General features: G+C 40.2%; 1 protein-coding gene across 2 annotated transcripts in view; it reads left to right on the forward strand.

Annotated features, from left to right (window-relative positions):
• Nucleotides 1-17,933, forward strand: part of WWOX (WW domain containing oxidoreductase) — a 1,139,839-nt gene that overhangs the window by 802,487 nt on the left and 319,419 nt on the right. The window contains exon 10 of one of the 2 annotated variants that reach the window (XR_008845171.1): nucleotides 15,338-15,403. The exons of the other annotated variant lie outside the window; for it this stretch is intronic. The gene's annotated coding sequence lies outside the window, so the exon portion shown is untranslated. The remainder of the gene's footprint in view (nucleotides 1-15,337; nucleotides 15,404-17,933) is intronic. 2 annotated transcript variants of the gene reach the window in all.

Consider the following 17,933-nt stretch of genomic DNA (forward strand, 5'->3'; position numbering starts at 1 on the left):
AAACTTTTATTCCTATTTTAATGAAGATAAATGGTTAAACAAAAATTTGGGGATGATACAATGGGAATCTGACCTGGCACAGTCATTCTCTGAATCTAAATGGCTGAATACATCCTTAAGGATAAAAAAAGCGACTGCATGTGCTAATTTATGGGAACACCATTGCAAGTTTGTTAATAGATGGTATTACACTCCTAAAAAATGATCCTTGATTTTTCCTCACTTGTCACCACTGTGCTGAAGGGAATGTGGAGAACAAGGATCCTTAAAACATATCTTCCTCACTTGCCCAGCCATACTTACCTTTATTTCAGAAGTAAAAAGTATGATTTTGAAATTGAATCCTAATTGCTCACAACCCAAGGGTAAATAACTTCTATTACTCCTGGGTCTGGATGATCTCCCAAAAAACACTCAAACTCCAATTGTACACATTTGTTTGTCATATAAAATGTTATTATCCTCCAAATGGAAATCAAAAGAGGTTCCACACATAAACGAATTAATAAATACACTACTAACTCATTACAATTACGAACTAATACTTTTTGGACAAAGGGGGAAAAGGGAGGAGTGTATAGCCTTATGGGAATCCTGGATTAGACTATATAAACCCCCATAGACCTTTAATAATGAAAATAACTAATGAAAAATTTAGCTTACTACACACAAGGAAGCAGTCCCCCGAGTGTATAAGACGGCTGACCCTTTGAGACATTGATTCTAAGATTTACTGACCATCAGACATCTACCTGATTTGGCATTCTTTGATTAATTCCTATAGAAGATATGGAGTTTCATTACTTTCTTGTTTTACTGTTTTAATTTCTTTTCTATTGTTATTGTATGGCTCTCAAATTTCAACTAAGGTCCTTTTGGACCTGATAGATCCATTTGTGAATATGTGTAACAATGTCTGGATGAACGACTATGCTCCACCGATTCAAAGATATTATGCATGTTCATATGTAAACTCTGACACACCTGATGTCATAATATGTTGTATGTTATATTTCTTATTTTTATAAAACTCAATAAAAACATTGTGAAACACTCAGGCAGAGAGTTCCATAGTCTCACTGCTCTTACAGTAAAGAATCCCCATCTGTGCTGTTGTGGAAACCTTCTCTCCTCAAGACGTAGAGGATGCCCCCTTGTTATAGCTTCAGCCCTGAATATAAATAGATCATGGGAGAGATCTCTGTACTGTCCCCTGATATATTTATACATAGTTATTAGGTCTCCCCTAAGCCTTCTTTTTTCTAAACTAAATAACCTGATAATCTTTCTGATAATCTTTCTGGGTACTGTATTCCTCCCATTCCCCGTATTACTCTGGTTGCCCGTCTTTGAACCCTCTCCAGCTCCACTATATCTTTCTTATACACTGGTGCCCAGTACTGTACACAGTATTCTATGTGTGGTCTGACTAGTGATTTGTACAGCGGTAGAATTATTTCCTTGTCCTGGGCATCTATGCCCCTATTGATGCACCCAATGATTTTATTTGCCTTGGCAGCAGCTGCCCGACACCAGTCACTACAGCTAAGTTTACTATTAACTAAGACCCCTAAGTCCTTTCCCACGTCAGTCGTCCCAAGCGTTCTCCCATTTAATACATAATCCCAGCCCGGATTTTTCCTCCCCATGTGCATTGCCTTACATTTATCAGTGTTGAACCTCATCTGCCATTTCCCAGCCCAAACCTCCAACCTATCCAGATCCATTTGTAACAGTGCACTGTCCTCTATAGTGTTTACCGCTTTACAGAGTTTAGTATCATCTGGAAAGATTGCTACTTTACTATTCAACCCCTCTAGGGGTCATCAATAAATATATTAAATAGAACAGGACCCAAGACTGACCCCTGTGGTACCCCACTAGTAACAGTCACCCAATCAGAATAAGTACAATTAACCCCTTAAGGACTCAGTGTTTTTCCATTTTTGCATTTTCATTTTGCTTTAAATTTTGCACCTAAAATTCCATATTATGGCTTATTTTTTGCGCCACCAATTCTACTTTGCAGTGACATTAATAATTTTACTAAAATATCCACAGGGCTTTCGTTTCTACACAGTGCATTTTTCGTTAAAAATGACACCTTATCTTTATTCTGTAGGTTCATACAGTTAAAATGATACCCTACTTATATAGGTTTGATTTTGTATTACTTCTGAAAAAAATCATAACTACATGCAGGAAAATGTATAATGTATGTTTAAAATTGTCATCTTCTGACCCCTATAACTTTTTTATTTTTCTGCGTACTGGTCATTATGAGGGCTTATTTTTTGCGCCGTGATCTGAAGTTTTTATCAATACCATTTTTGTATTGATTGGACTTTTTGATCGCTTTCTATTCATTTTTTTATTATATAAAAAGTGATCAAAAATACGCTATATATTTTTATAGTTTGGACATTTTCGCACGCGGCGATACCATATACCGTATATACTCGAGTTTAAGCCGACCCGAATATAAGCCGACCCTGAGGCCCCTAATTTTACCCCCAAAAACCCAGGAAAAGTTATTGACTCGACTATAAGCCTAGGGTGGGAAATACATCATCCCCCCTTGTAATTATCCAGACCCCCCCTTGTAATCATCCCCCCCTTCATCATCACCGCCTGTCAGTCCCTTCATCAGTGGTCTTCAACCTGTGGACCTCCAGATGTTGCAAAACTACAACTCCCAGCATGCCCAGACAGCCATTGGCTGTCCAGGCATGCTGGGAGTTGTAGTTTTCAAACCTCTGGAGGTCCGCAACGACTAATCCTCCCCACCGGACGGTCCCTGCAGCATAGATGGCCCGGACCAGCTCACCCTAACGTCCCACCGAGGGGAGGTGAGTACAAAACAAAAGGGGGGGGGCTGGATGATGACGAAGGCCGCAGTGGTCTTTAACATGCGGACCTCAAGAGGTTTCAGAACTACAACAGCCAGCATGCCCGGGCAGCCGTGCTTGCTGGGAGTTGTAGTTTTGCAACATCTGGAGGTCCGCAGGTTGAAGACCACTGATGAAGGGATTGACAGGATGAGAGTGCACTCGAGTATAAGCCATGGGGAGGGGGGGGGGGGGGGGGTTCAGCAAGAAAAATCGTGCTGAAAAACTTGACTTATACTGGAGTGTATACGGTATGTTTATTTTTATTTATACTGGGTTTTTTTTTTATGGGAAAAGGGGAGTGATTCTAACTTTAATGGGAAAAGGGGAGTGATTCTAACTTTATTAACTTTTTTCACACTTTTTTTTTTTTTTTGCTATAGCACTGCACACACTGATCTGCTACAGAGATCATTGGCGTGCATTAGCATGGCAATGATCAGTGTTATTGGCGGTCGATTGCTCAAGCCTGTATATCAGGCTTGGCGCAATCAATCACCGATCGGATGCGACAGAGGCAGGTAAGGCACCCACCGCTCGCGTTCTAGCTGATCGGGACATTGCAATTTCACTGCAATGGTCCCCATCAGCCCGACTGAGCTGCCGGGAGTGTATTTTTTTTACACATTTGTGTGGCACTGTATAAAATGTTTTTGAAAAATCCAGATATACGACATCCAGCAATTCCCTCTAGTCCAGTCTGGAGCTCACCTCCTCATAAATGCTGATCAGGTTAGTTTGACAGGACTGATCCCTCATAAAATCATGCTGATATGGAGTCATACATTTATTTTAATCAAGATACTCCAAATTAGCATTCCTTAGAAAACCCTCAAACAATTTACATACAACGGAGGTTAAACTAACAGGCCTATAATTCCCGGGGTCACCTTTTGATCCCTTTTTAAATATTGGCACCACATTTGCCATGCGCCAGTCCTGGGGAACCTCCACTGTCACAATATAGTCCTTGAATATTAAAAATGGGGTCTGTCTATTACATAACTTAATTCCTTCAGAACATGGGGGTGAATGCCATCTGGACCTGGTGATTTGCCTATTTTGTTTTTTTGTAGGCAGCACTGTACTTCTTCCAGGGTTAGACAGGTGACCTGTACTGGGGAATTTACCTTATCCCGCTGTATTTCACCTGGCACTTCATTTTCCTGGGTGAATACAGTGGAGAAGAATTTGTTTAATGTATTTGCTTTTTTCCTGATCCCCTTCTATAATTTCATCCTCATCATTTTTAAAGGGCCTACACTTTTATTTTTGACCTTTTTGCTATTTATATAGTTAAAGAAAATTTTGAGGTTAGTTTTACTCTCTTTGGCAACAAGTCTTTCTGTCTATATTTTTGCAGCTTTTATCTGGATTTGTATATAATTTACTTTTTTCTCTATAGCTTTTTAATGCTTCTTCACTGCCGTCCTGTTTTAGTAGTTTAAATTCCTTATTTTTGTCATTTATTGCCCCTTAACATTTTTATTCATCCATATTGGTTTTCTTTTATTTCTGACCCTTTTATTCCAATAAGGTGTATATATATATATATATATATATATATATATATATATATATATATATATATATATATCTTACAGGGAGAATTTAAAATAGTCTTAAAAGTCTCCAATTTAGTGTCAGTATTGTTGTTTTTGAGGACATTATCCCATTTTATATTGTTAAGGGCTTCTCTGAGTTGATCAAACTTTGCCTTCCTAAAGTTCATTGTTTTTGAGGCCCCTCGAGAGTTTCCCTTATTGCAGAACAAGCTATAATGTATTATATTATGATCACTATTTCCGAGGTGTCCATCTACTTGCACATTTGTTACTCTATCAGGTCTGTTGGTTAATATTAAGTCTTGTAGGGCGCCCCCTCTAGTCAGGTCCTGCACCATTTGGGACTGATAATGTTTCCTATATGAGATTCACAGGTCTCAGTCTCCCAGTTTATATTAGGATAGGTGAATTCCCCCATTATTATCCGCTCATTTTGATTTTCAGCCTTTTTTTATTTGCCTCAGTAATTGATCTTCTGCCTCTTCCATTATGTTTGGTTGCTTATAGCAAACCCCTATCAGAATTTTTTTATTTTTATCTCCATATAATTCTACCCATAATGACTCCACATTATCGTTTCCCTCCCGTATATCCTCCCGCAGTGCGGCCTTCAGACTAGACTTTACATAAAGACAAACTCCTCCCTTTTTCCGTTTTGTCCGATCCTTCCTGAATAGACTATAACCCTGTATGTTGACCGCCCAGTCACAGCTATCGTCCAACCAAGTCTCTTTTATACCCACTATGTCATAATTCTCCTCAGACATCAACCACTCCCGTTCCTCAGTTTTATTTATCAGACTTCTGGCATTAGTCAACATGCAATTCAATTGTGTATGTTTTTTTTTCCTATGAAGCCTATCTCTATTAACTATTCTAACCACTCCTTCCGCTCCACCCCCAAGTCATAATGTGATCAGTGGCCAAATGACTGATCTTTGCTCTCTTTGTTGCCATCATTTGTCATGGTGGCCTAATGGCTCACCTCATCTTGGGTCAAAAATGTGGACTTCTTGTCCAGCAGCTTACCTCATATATTCCTGATCTTGCTCATTCTCTGGGTTTTTAAAGCAGCAGATCCAAGCCTCAAGTATTGGACATGGTATCGCCTGCATGTTATGATTGACGTTTGATACCATGGTAGTACCATTTCTACTCCCCGGACATGCATTTAGCATGACCATGTGATTGTCAAACATACTCTCGGAAACTTCCACGTATTTATGTGGGATGCGCAGTCACTTTCTCAATTCATTCCAATGAGAAGAAAATAGGTGAATAGAGAACATGCACATGAGTAGAAATGTCCATCATGTGGTCCCCGGCAGGACTGAATTGGATTGGAGCTGATAATTGGCTTACTATGGCATTGATAATAAACGGACTACATTGAATTGTACACCATGACATTTTTGCAAGAAGTGCTTCTTTTTGGTGGGAATTTGTGCCGCTATTGGAATATTATTGCATCACATGTGTATAGGTGTTGACTGGTATCTTGTTATTTAAGGGACCATGTCACAAATCACCAAGACCTTTGCAACTGGCACATTTGCACGTCACCCCCTTTGTGTGTCAGTAAACCAATAACATTTACATCTCCATAGAAGCAAATTGCGCTACAGGGACTTTTTTCTGCAACTGGCTGCACTTTTTTCTCACCAGTTCTGTGCAATGTCTTGTAATAAACATTTACTCTTCCAAAGCAGACAACAGAAAACTGAACAGCTGAAATAGTTTAAACCATTTTCCTTAAATGATAACTGAAGGGCTTTACATAACATTACATCCAGCCAATATGTTCAAAGAATGATACTAGGAGGGATGGGGAGAAAAGGAAAAGTTGCAAACAGAAATTTAGGCAAATAACAGCATATACAATTTGTATATCTAATATTGCTCCCCAAGGAGAGAGCAGAGATTTGCTTTGCAATTTCAGTTTAATTAAAATGTTCCAGAGAATATAGCAATGGCTTTCACTTACAGACAGATTGTAAAACACTTTTTTTTGCAGTTGTAGACAATAAATTTACTTGCAGGAATGTTCTTCGGAATTTGGAAATATTCCCAATATGCTGTGTTTCCAGTGTTTACAGTGAGTCCACGCAGCCAGCATACATACACAGGGAGGGCAAGGGGGATAGAACGGATTTGCTCTAGGATTATGAAACAGTCAGGTTGCTGAGACGAAATACAACCTATAAAACTACAGCACATTAATAAACTGCGCTGTGATTTACAAGCTTGACAGGGGAGACTGTGAGAAACGTATAAACCAAAATGGTTACTTTCTATTATATCTTGTAGAGCTCCTGCTGTTGATTAAAATTAGGGGCCTGTCATTGGTGGAGGATGCGTCTTTGCTTTTCCACTTGTAATATCCCCTCTCACCAGTGACGGCAACAAATCCTTTTCATGGACATCGGGCAACTTCACACCACTGCCACCTTTTGCCAACTGGGAAACTTCTAGTTTTGACAACATAGAAATCTTTGAAATAACCAACCAGAAATGACTGGGGACAAGGGAATGTGAATTGAATGCAAATCCCAGCCTGTCACTCACCTCTCTCCCCTGCTGCTTCCGCTGTGTCTCAGCTCCAGTGCGCGCGTCCCCGTCCCTTAGGGCGCGTGCGTGCCGGAGCTCTAAAATTTTAAAGGTCAGTACCTCCATAATTATTGTGTACACCTGACACCATTCTATAAAGTCCATGCACCTCCCACACTTCCCTGACGGATCTTCAGTGCTCCTAGCCTGAGATTAAGCATTCCATGTTGCCTGTTGGCCTTACCCGTGTATCCAGACCTTCCCGCTGCGTTATTAGACTTTGCACCTTTGCCGCTTGCCTTGACCTTCTGCAATGTTTGACTACGCTACTGCCTTATCCTCTGGTACCTTGCCTAGCCCAGCTACCTGTGTGGTCGAGCTGTGTCGGGGGTAGCGACCTGGGTGTCGCCTGCCACAGCAAGCCCATCCTGCCTTGCGACGGGCTCTGGTGAAGACCAGCGGCACCTTAGACTCCACTCCCCGATATGGTCTGATTCATCAGCCACACAGGTTAGAGCATCCACATCCAGCTTTGTTACAATGGACAAAGGTTGTCTTTATGAGACAACACCCTTAAGGCTTCTTTCTACAGGGGGAAGTGTTTCTTGAACTAGTAATGCTGGTAATGCTACAGTATGTGTAGTATGGAATGAGACCAAGGGAGGAGCCAAAGCACTGAAGACAATACCAGATTGAAAACTTACTGTCAGGTAATAGAAGCAAAAAAAAGCTTAAGCCAGTACAAGATGTGATAGAACTGTATTAACACTGCATTTAACACCATTTGTATGATAAAAATACAACTTAATAAGTTGTATATTGACAGCACGATGGCTTATTTATTGGCAGGTTTGATGAGGCTTTCAAAAATTATAATTTCTGTAATTTTTGGTGGCTCATAGCACTGGGGTCTTGGCTTCAAATCTGACTTAGGATCCATCTGCATGGAGTGTTTAAATTCCCCCATGTTTGCATAGATTTCCCTTTGTACTCAGATTTTACCCTGCATGCCAAAAACATATGGCTAGGTTAAAGGGGTTAACCAGTGGAATTAGGTAATAACAAACACTGTAACTCACCTTCTGCCGCTCCCTCGTAGCTCCAGGATTCAGTCTCCACTGACAGTCTGCTTCAGTGGAACCAGCCGAAGCTGTAGACATGACGTCATAGCGCCGCTCCGCCAATTACTGGCCACAGGGGTGTCCCGCTATGCTTTGCAGCTTGGGGGAAAGCAGAGACACTGGCCAAGGTTGGGGGACATCACGATAATGGGGCTACGAGGCAGCTGCAGAACATGAGTTAAAGTGTTTGTTATTTTTGTATGAAGCCTAGGAACGATAACAAATTACCTTATTCCCTTTAAATCACCTTCCAACAAACTGGCCCTACTATGTGTGAGTTAGGGAATTCAGTTTGTGAAATTGTGCCCCCAGTATGGGCAGAGATGTGAAGGAAGATAATCTGTGTACAGCGATGTGAAATGTGGGGCCCAAAAATAATCCACTAAACGCTTCCAGAGATTCCATTGTACGTGTTTCACAGCACTCTGTCCAGGTTATCCATTGTATGTACCCACAACAGGTACACGCGACGTGTCTCTAATGTGAGAGGAACATATGGTGCCAATGGAAACTGCAATGATCTATTAATTTAAATAACCTGCGCTCTAAGCGATTCTTCCCTATAACAGCTGTTTAGCTTCCCATAATATATTGTTGTGCTGATAATGAAAGATAAACAATTGCAAGAAGCTGGCAATATCATTTGTAAAAGCCATTTTGAACAGTCTGCATCCTGAGGTAGAGTTCTCATGTTCGCGGATCTTGTGGTAATTGTGATAGCGGCCTGCGGCATCAATATGCCTGATTAAAATCCTGGTGTTTAACCATTACTATGGGAGAGGTAAATTTTTCCTTAAATAAAGCTTAGCTGAGAAATAAATGAAGAGTTATCTGCCCCCCTTAATTAACTACATGCATAGGGACACAAGACCCAGAAAGGAATGGTTAAAGGTGCGGGGAAGTTCTTCAGTTACCCTTATCAGTAAATTTGCCATTATCCTGAAATAAAGTCTAGTAGAAATCCTGCAGGGAACCTAAGGGTTAATTTCCTCCTGATTTCAATCATTTTCTGCTGACAGATTATTAGGAGATTAGCAGAAGCTCAGTGGTAAAACACTTTGTGGTTACTACTGTATGGTGGCCGTGTGGCTGTAACCGTCATGTAGATCCTGTTATAGGCGCCTGTTGCTAGCGCTTTTGCAGAACTATTTTGTTATTATAGTGACCATATATATTAGATAAACGTAGGTTGATGTTCGAGTGGCCGATGAACAATTGTTTTGATGACATGGTTAAATACATTTCCATCCACATTGGCCGTTAAAGTTTCACAAACTAGCCATACATGATCCATAATACCAGGAAAAAGATATGTCTTCTGGGAATTTTTGGTAAACATTCAACCCTGAATAGTAGTTTGTGGATAAAAAAAAAGTTTTTTAAATGAAAGATCTTTTGTCCAAAGATCATCCAAAACCCCCCCAAAAGGGCTAACCCTTTAACAGTGTCAACTTCTTACTGATTGGTTGTTAAATCTCACACCATAACATAATGAGGAGTAGTTGGTGGTCCTGCCTTAATTCTTTTTTTTCTTTTCTTACTGTGGCCCAGGACCTGCAAGCTACAATGCAATTGCGGGTGTTCAGTTCATGCATATATATATATATATATATATATATATATATATACAGGGATGTGGAAATCTTATCGCCCGACGCCCAGGACATGTAGTTCCGGGCGCTGGGCAGGTGAATGTTTCATAGCTTTAGCCCTGTATTGGGCTAGCAGGGCCGGACCGACTTCCCCCCTTCCTTTTTTTTCCCATAACGCCGATGTGAGGTGCGGGAGTGAATGCAGACTTGTATAGGACGCAAGTCTGCACCTCACACCGGCGCTCAGGGTGTACAGAGCGGGCTCCTGACTCATGCCCGCTCCATACTCGGCGGCCCCCGGCTGATTTCAGTAGCAGGGGGCCGCCGTTAATAGCCCGGCATGTGGGGGGCGATCCCCTGTGGAGGTAGCCGGAGGGCTTACCTCTGCATCCGTGGCTGCCCCCATAGATCTGCTTTTGATTGAGCCGGCCTTGAGCAGGCTCAACCAAATGAACACAGATCAATAGAGTTCAATAGAACTGATCTGTATGAGATCAGCCAAAAAGAGCCCGCCCCCTTTAAAATACGTAGCAGAAAACCCACAAATAAATCCCTAAAAGTACCCTAAAAGTTCATATTACACCCCTTTTCCATATAAAAATATGTAAACATAATAAAAATAAACATATTTGGTATTGGCGCGTGCGTAATTGACTGAACTATTAAAAAATAACATTTTATATCCCCTACGGTAAATGACGCTAACATAAAAAAAATACCAATTCACAGAATTGTGTTTTCTATGTTTATTAACCTCATATCCCAGAAAAAATGCTCAAAAAATCTGATCAATGCCAAAATAGTACTGATACAAACAGTATATTATGGCCCAAAAATTTGCCCTTATACAGCCCAGTTTACAGAAAAATAAAAAAATTAATATTTTCTTTTTGAAACTAAAAAGTAAAAAAAAAAAATTATTATTATTAAAACATGACGGGAACTAAAAAAATGTGGTATTGGTGTAATCAGGCCGACCTAAAGTATCAAAATAATATGAAAGTTTGACCACAAGGTGAATGGCAAAAAAAAAAAAGGAAACCGCAAAATTAACATTTTTTTTTTCAATTTCATCTCACAAATATTTTTTGGTTTTGTTTCAGAGCATAAGTTATGGAAAAATGAAAGGTGTAATTACAAAGTATACTTCCCCTCAAAAAACAAGCCTCATATGGGTCTGTAGATGGAAAAATAAGAGTTATGGCTATTATAGTGCGAGGAGGAAAAAACGAAAGTGTAGAAACTAATAAAGACCCTATTTTCGTACTATTTTGGTTGAATTTATTTTATCTACCAGTGGATCGTCATGAGGGACAAGTAGATTGTGTTCCCCTTTAGTCCCTTGGACAAGTATTTTTTTTATTTATTTCCACACCCCTGTATATATATATATATATATATACATACATCAAAATGACAGTCAGGATATACTGTATAGAGTCACTATACAGTATATCCTGACTGTCACTTTGATGATCACATTCACTTAGGAAGCCTGGAACTGGTAAAGGAACATTGAGCAACCACTAGCTGGGGACTGTTCCACAAATATCCAATAGCTGTGTTTCTTTAAGAGGGCATTCTTATGATTACTTATGTGTCCAGTGCCAGTGGTCACACACATCATTGGTCCTACCACCCAGATCCTCTTGGGAAGTTGAATAATTTGTGCTCTTGTGCAATCTAGCCATTAAGAATGGAGATACACACACACATATATATATATATATATATATATATATATATATATATATAGTAAATTTGAGTAGCCGTATTAGTCCAGTGATGCAGATGCAAATCATAAAATGTTGCAGTATCTTGTAATACCTTTTTTATTGGACTAACAGCCTTTTGTAGAGACAAGCTTTCGGGATTTGCTTTGGACTTGATAAAGGGAGGAATCCCGAAAGCTTGTCTCTACAAAATTCTGTTAGTCCAATAACAAGGTGTTACAAGATACTGCAACATTTTTTGATTTGTATATATATATATATATATATATATATATATATATATATATATAATGTTCAAATAGAACAACATAAACTGCTTACATTTTTATTAATTTTTGCTATAATGCTAACAAATCTAAAAGTGAGAAATGTCACAAGATTTATATGCTGATTGAGTGAGGAAATACAGAGAATTATTTAAAAATAAACTTTGTGTTTGCTTAAATCCCATTGACTGAAGGCCAAAGTTGAGTTTATTGATGGAAATAATTGTAGACTCAACAATCTGGCAGAGGATATGCGTCTGTACATTTGCCGTTTAGTACCATTAAATAAACAAGTATTTAAATACAATATTCGGATTTCTAGATTTTCTTCACCTCTCCAGTTCATTTTGATTAAAATTTGAAGTGCCGGAAATTTTTAGTTCTAACATTTGGGCCTGTTTGGATTGTGTATTTGCTGGAAATATGTGTGATATTTAAAATTTGTTTTAAGGAATTGTATATCTCGTCAAAGACCAGGTGACAGGAAACACGTCAAGGCACTGGCAGAAATAGTACCTCTATAGTCTACAGGTTGTGCCTGGTATTGCATCTCAGCCCCATTTAATCGAATTTACTGAACTGTAGTACCAGAAGCAGCCTATAGACAAAAATGGTGCTATTTTTGAAAGAAGGTAGATGAAATAAAAAAATATTGGGGGCCTGTTTACTAGGATGTCCATAAATGTTTCACCTATTATTTATCATCCATCTCTTGAATAGGTAAAAAATGTCGGAGTACTTTGCTTACATAAAACTACACCATAATCTTTCTATCATAAAAAAAAAAGTTGTGCAGTTTGTATTCCTCAACATTTTTAAAGGGTTACTGTCATTTAGAGAAACCTCTGACTTGTCATGCAGACATATCAGAAGTTTTGATCGGTTGGGATCTCAGTGCTGAGACCCCCACCAATCTCTAGATTAAGATTAGTGAAACATGTGGCAGTGGGCTTCACTTCTTGGCTTGGCACTGCAGAAGGGGCCAAAGATGTCTGGGTAGGAAACACTGTAGCCTGTGGGAAGAATTGTCATGTTGGACTTGGCTGGATACTGAAGAGAAGGAACCGCTCCAGTCTGAAAAGACATTTAAGCTGGGTTCATAATGAGAAATCTCCAAAGTTCTGAGGGTGACTGATGCTAGGACCGTACAAGCATTGCAGTCCTCATAGATGGCAGCATACTCCGTGCGGATTCTACCGAAAGAATGACCAAGATCATACTTTTGGTGGTGAAATTTCAACAGCAGAAACTCCGGCGCTGAAATTCCATAGTGTGTACTAGGCAGTTAAATCCCATTAAAAGAAATGAGACTGTTGCACCAGAATTTCCAAGCACAATTTCTACACAAAATTACGCCTAGAAATTCCTCAGTCTAAACCTAGCCTAACTGTGAGTCTCTAGATGTTATGTATTCCGTGTGCATCTGATAGGTACCATATTACCTTACCTCTTTCCTTGTTACGTTATGAACACGTGGTGTGTTTTTTTTTATGTTATTGGATGGGAATGGCAGGAAAATATATGTTCAATTACAAAAAAGTGACAAAATGCCTCTGCGTCATTATTGGTGTAGAATATACTTTGTGGATGAAATATACTGAAGCATTATGGGAGCCACTGTGACTATTGCCTATGTAAACCTGGAGCAGACTATGTTCATGATTATAGAAATGGTATGCAATTTATATTTATATCTCTATATGGTATGTCACATTGAAATCCACCAGTTCTCAGTGGATACGGCATATATGTATACATCTGTCATTAAGTCCTCCCTAGTATATACATTACAAGACACAACCTCCGCTTGCTGTGTTCTGTGATATTTTGATTTATGATTTACCTCTACATACTATGCGAGATGAAAAATAAATATGCAAAGCTTTGGGAGACTTTTAATGGGGTTACCATCCCTTCTGAGTGTTCTTCCACAGAAACTGACCTTGAAATTTCAAGTCAGGATATGCAGATCCAGAAATAAAAGCAGGCGCTGGGAAAATGTATGCCGCATTAAAGTTCTTGGGGTGGAAAATCATTAGGAAATTCAGGTGTTGCAGGTGCCCTTTGTGTATTGGGAAATGTCTATTTGCAGGGCTGTACATAGTTCATGCAGGAAAATATATATTCACCTTTGAACAAAGAAAAAGGCCATAAATGTAGTCTTAAAATGTTATTTAAAGTAAAAAAAAAATTATAATATTTTTGTCCATATGACTGGCCAGACAGCTTTAATGTCAGTCGAATTCTTGTTTGGTAGACATCAGTGGTTCCTTATTTACCTACACACATGCACACTTGGCTCAGCTGAGTATGCATGTAAGTGGAAAGAGGGGTTGTAAGCCACTGCCAAGTTACCAATTCCCATTCAGGCTTTGGCCCTCCTTGGACTAATTTCCCAAACTAGAGAACCCTATTAAAATGTAAATTCCTCTTTATTAGTTCATATTTAAAACTTATCAAAGTGTGAGCAAACAAAGTATGATGTGTATTAAAAACACAGCCGATGGATCACTTCATAATGGAGCTTACACTCCTATTCCTATCTCTTATTGTTGGTACAAGAGCTCCTAGCCGGGGTGCTGCTATTTTATCTCCTCTCAAGAGTTTTATTAATGGTTCCAACTTATTGCAATGTATATTATTTTCTGATCCATAAGCTGCTGGTTAAAACACCAAACACTGACCCCCCCCCCCCTCGAAGTATCGGCAGCCGTAACCAGCTTTATCAAGGGCTGAGGTGTTAATGATAAAGCTGGTTACGGACGGCGAAACGTCGGGTGGGGGAGGGTGGTGGTGGCAATATCAGTGTTTGGTGTTTTAACCAGCAGCTTATGGATCAGAGAATAATATACATTGCAATAAGTTAGAACCATTAATAAAACTCATGAGAGGAGATAAATTAGAAGCATCCCGGCTCTTGTACCAACAATAAGAGATAGGAATAGGAGTGTTAGCTCCATTATGAACTGATCCATCGGCTGTGTTTTTAATACACATCATACTTTTACTAGGGTTCCCCAGTTTGGGAAATTAGTCTCAGGAGGGCGCAAGCCTGAATGGGAATTGGTAACTTGAATATATACCCTGGGAAACCCTTTGTGGGAGATTTGGATTTCTGTAAGCCACTGCCAGACTTCTCTGGCAGTGGTTTGTCTTCCTTCTAAACAAAAGGATCTGGTATGTTAAAAAGATGCCTGATTCTTTTCAACCTAGACATCTCCAATTGGAGGAAAGTTGAAAAGCCCTATACACATCAAATGGTCATCTGGTCTCGCCAAAATCAGCTGGTCCAGCTGAAATTCACCTGATAGGAATGGACAATTTACATATACTGTATATGTGTGTATGTATGTATGTATATAAAGGTTTTTCACACATGCTACCCTAGACCAGACAAAAGTAAGCCATTTTTATAGTTCTTGCTTGAGTTATGAATGTATTCAATTTTAATTATCTTAATGTTACTAATAAATGTAATATACTATGATGTTATTAAACTAAAGCTGTTACAAGAGCAGGCACTCGTTCAAAATGAATGTGACGTTGTAATAAGTTTATTACTTTTCATTACTTAGTAGTTTTGCTACTATGACTTATGGGAACATATTTTTAGTTTATAACACAGGTGTGAAGAAGTTCTCAAACCCTTGATTTTAGATAGGAGTTTCCAAGTATATGATTATTTTATAAGGTAATATTACATGATATTTTATAGTTCCACATAAACTATAGGTATATCGTGTGTCAGAATGTAATTATTGCCCTGGGATTTTGTCACTGTGTGCAATTTATGCTACTCAATAACGTGTTTTACACTTAGACAATTTATATGTGTAACACACGTACCTAGCTTGTCTCCAGCGCATAGCCATCCTCTTCTCTGTGTGCCCAGCAGCTTCCCTCGTCACCTTGAATACAGTGGTCCCTCAACATACGATGGTAATTCCTTCCAAACGACCCATCGTTTGTCGAATCCATCGTATGTTGAGGGATTCGTGCAATGTAAAAAGTGCATTCAATACTCACCTGTCCCCGCTGCTCCGGACCGCGTCCTCACCGCTCACGATGCTGTCCCAGGGGCTCCCGATGCTGTCCCGCTGCTCCGGCGTCTTCTTCGGGATCCTCCGGCTTCTTCCGCATCTTCTCCGTTGTCCGGGCCTCGCTTTCTGGTGACGTTATTACGTTGCTACGCCGGCACGGCGTGCGCAACAACGTAATAATGATGCCGGAAAGCGAGGCCCCGGCCATGGAGAAGATGCAGAAGACGCCGGAGGATCGCGAAGTGGACCCGGAGCAGCGATGATAGGTAAGTGAACCTGTCCAGGATGCTTAAACTGCTATCCGACAGCAGCTTAAGCATTTTGCGCTGTCGGATAGCAGTTAATGCGATGGCCCCGACATATAAAAGCATTGTATGTCGATGCTGACATTGACATGCGATGGCCTCTAAGAGGCCATCGTATGTCGATTTGATCATATGTCGGGGCCATCGCATGTCGGGGGGTTACTGTACTTCCCTGTACATTGCAGAAAAGAGAAAAGAGGAAAGGCGCTCCCTGTGTAATAAAGTCAGCACGAGGGTAGAGAGGAGGACAATTGTAAGATCCGTGCTCACCCTGCTAAGTTGTGTGAGGACATACACAACTATGCTGAATACATGTGATTTTTAAGGATCACAATCCTATAGTCTGCAGCCTTCCTGGAGGATGTGTAGAATAAAACAAGACTTCAGAAGGAAACCAGGATTTTCGGCGCTGACCCAGAAGATGTCGGAGCCCAGGTAAAGGAAGGAGGTTTATTAGCAACGCGTTTCACCGCGCTTGCGCGGCTTCATCAGCCTGATGAAGCCGCGCAAGCGCGGTGAAACGCGTTGCTAATAAACCTCCTTCCTTTACCTGGGCTCCGACATCTTCTTGGTCAGCGCCGAAAATCCTGGTTTCCTTCTGAAGTCTTGTTTTATTCTGTACATTGCAGGGTTGTTTGTCAGTGAATTATGTGCCTGACAGGAGGTGAGAGCACCAGGCCAGTCAGCTCGACGCTGGTGTTCACACGACAGGGAGGTGGGGGATTTAAACCTGCTCTAATTCCAAACCAGTGCCATGACAAAGGTTTTTCCCATTACTCCTGTTTCTTGTTCCCTGTGCATGTATATCCTTGCTGACCTCCTGTGACTTAGCATTTGCCTGTTTCCTGTTGTTGCCTTTGCCTTTGATTTTGTATCACACCGGTGTCTAGGTTTGACCTATTGCCTTTTTTCTGATTTTACTTTTGCACTCAGATTTTGTACCACACCTTTCTCTATTTTTGACACATAGCTTGTTTTGACTCCTTACCCCTGTACCTATTGCAGTGTAGGGACTGTTGCCTAGTTGGGGGCCACCAAGTAGGGCAGATTGTCCAAGTACATAAGGTAGGGGTTTAGGGCAAGTAGTAGGTTGCACTCTCTTCCTGGACATGACAATTTGCTTTGTGTGTAATACTCTAGATAACCAGATAGAGTGCTGTTATCAGTAAAGTTGTCTATGACCAGCACAGAGCTGAAAGAAAGACATATTTAGTATAGTTGTCTGTGCATCAAATCACAAATTACTTTCAGCAGTGCGTATCGTTAATGATGCATAAAATAAAGTGTTCGATGACCATTTAATGTAAAGTAGGCTTCTTAAAGAAAAACTCCAGGCAAAGTTAGTACATGCGTTATGTCTGAGGGGAAAGGGCATAACACAGAGATTTAGGGTATAGAGCAGTGTTTACCAACCAGTGTTCCTCCAGCTGTTGCAAAAGTACAACACCCAGCATGCCTGGACAGCCCTTGGCTGATTTAAGCCCACTACAGATCTTGTGAGGAGTCCCAGTGATCAAACCCCCACGTGTTGTTATCTCTCTATACTGTGGATAGGGAGGAATGTCTTGAGATGAGAATACACCTTTAATATAATTTTGGAGCACTGCACTAAAAGGCATCACTACCTGTTTTCTGACCCTGTTTATTCCAGTTCAGTATATTAGTTGTCAGCGGAGGCTGAGCTAGGACTACAACAAGCACAATGCTTGAGTGGGTATGTCTGGTCTCTCATTCAAACTCCAGGGAGACAACAGGATTAAGGCCCCGCTATAATTAATGCCTCTATCAGTAAAGAGGACGTTGGGGATGTTCCATGTTTTGTTTATTCCTTCATTTTGTCTATATAGGTTTCTTCACTCTCGCAGCTGTGTGGCTA

This window comes from Hyla sarda, chromosome 6, assembly GCF_029499605.1.
Source record: "Hyla sarda isolate aHylSar1 chromosome 6, aHylSar1.hap1, whole genome shotgun sequence".
NCBI classification, from domain to species: domain Eukaryota; kingdom Metazoa; phylum Chordata; class Amphibia; order Anura; family Hylidae; genus Hyla; species Hyla sarda.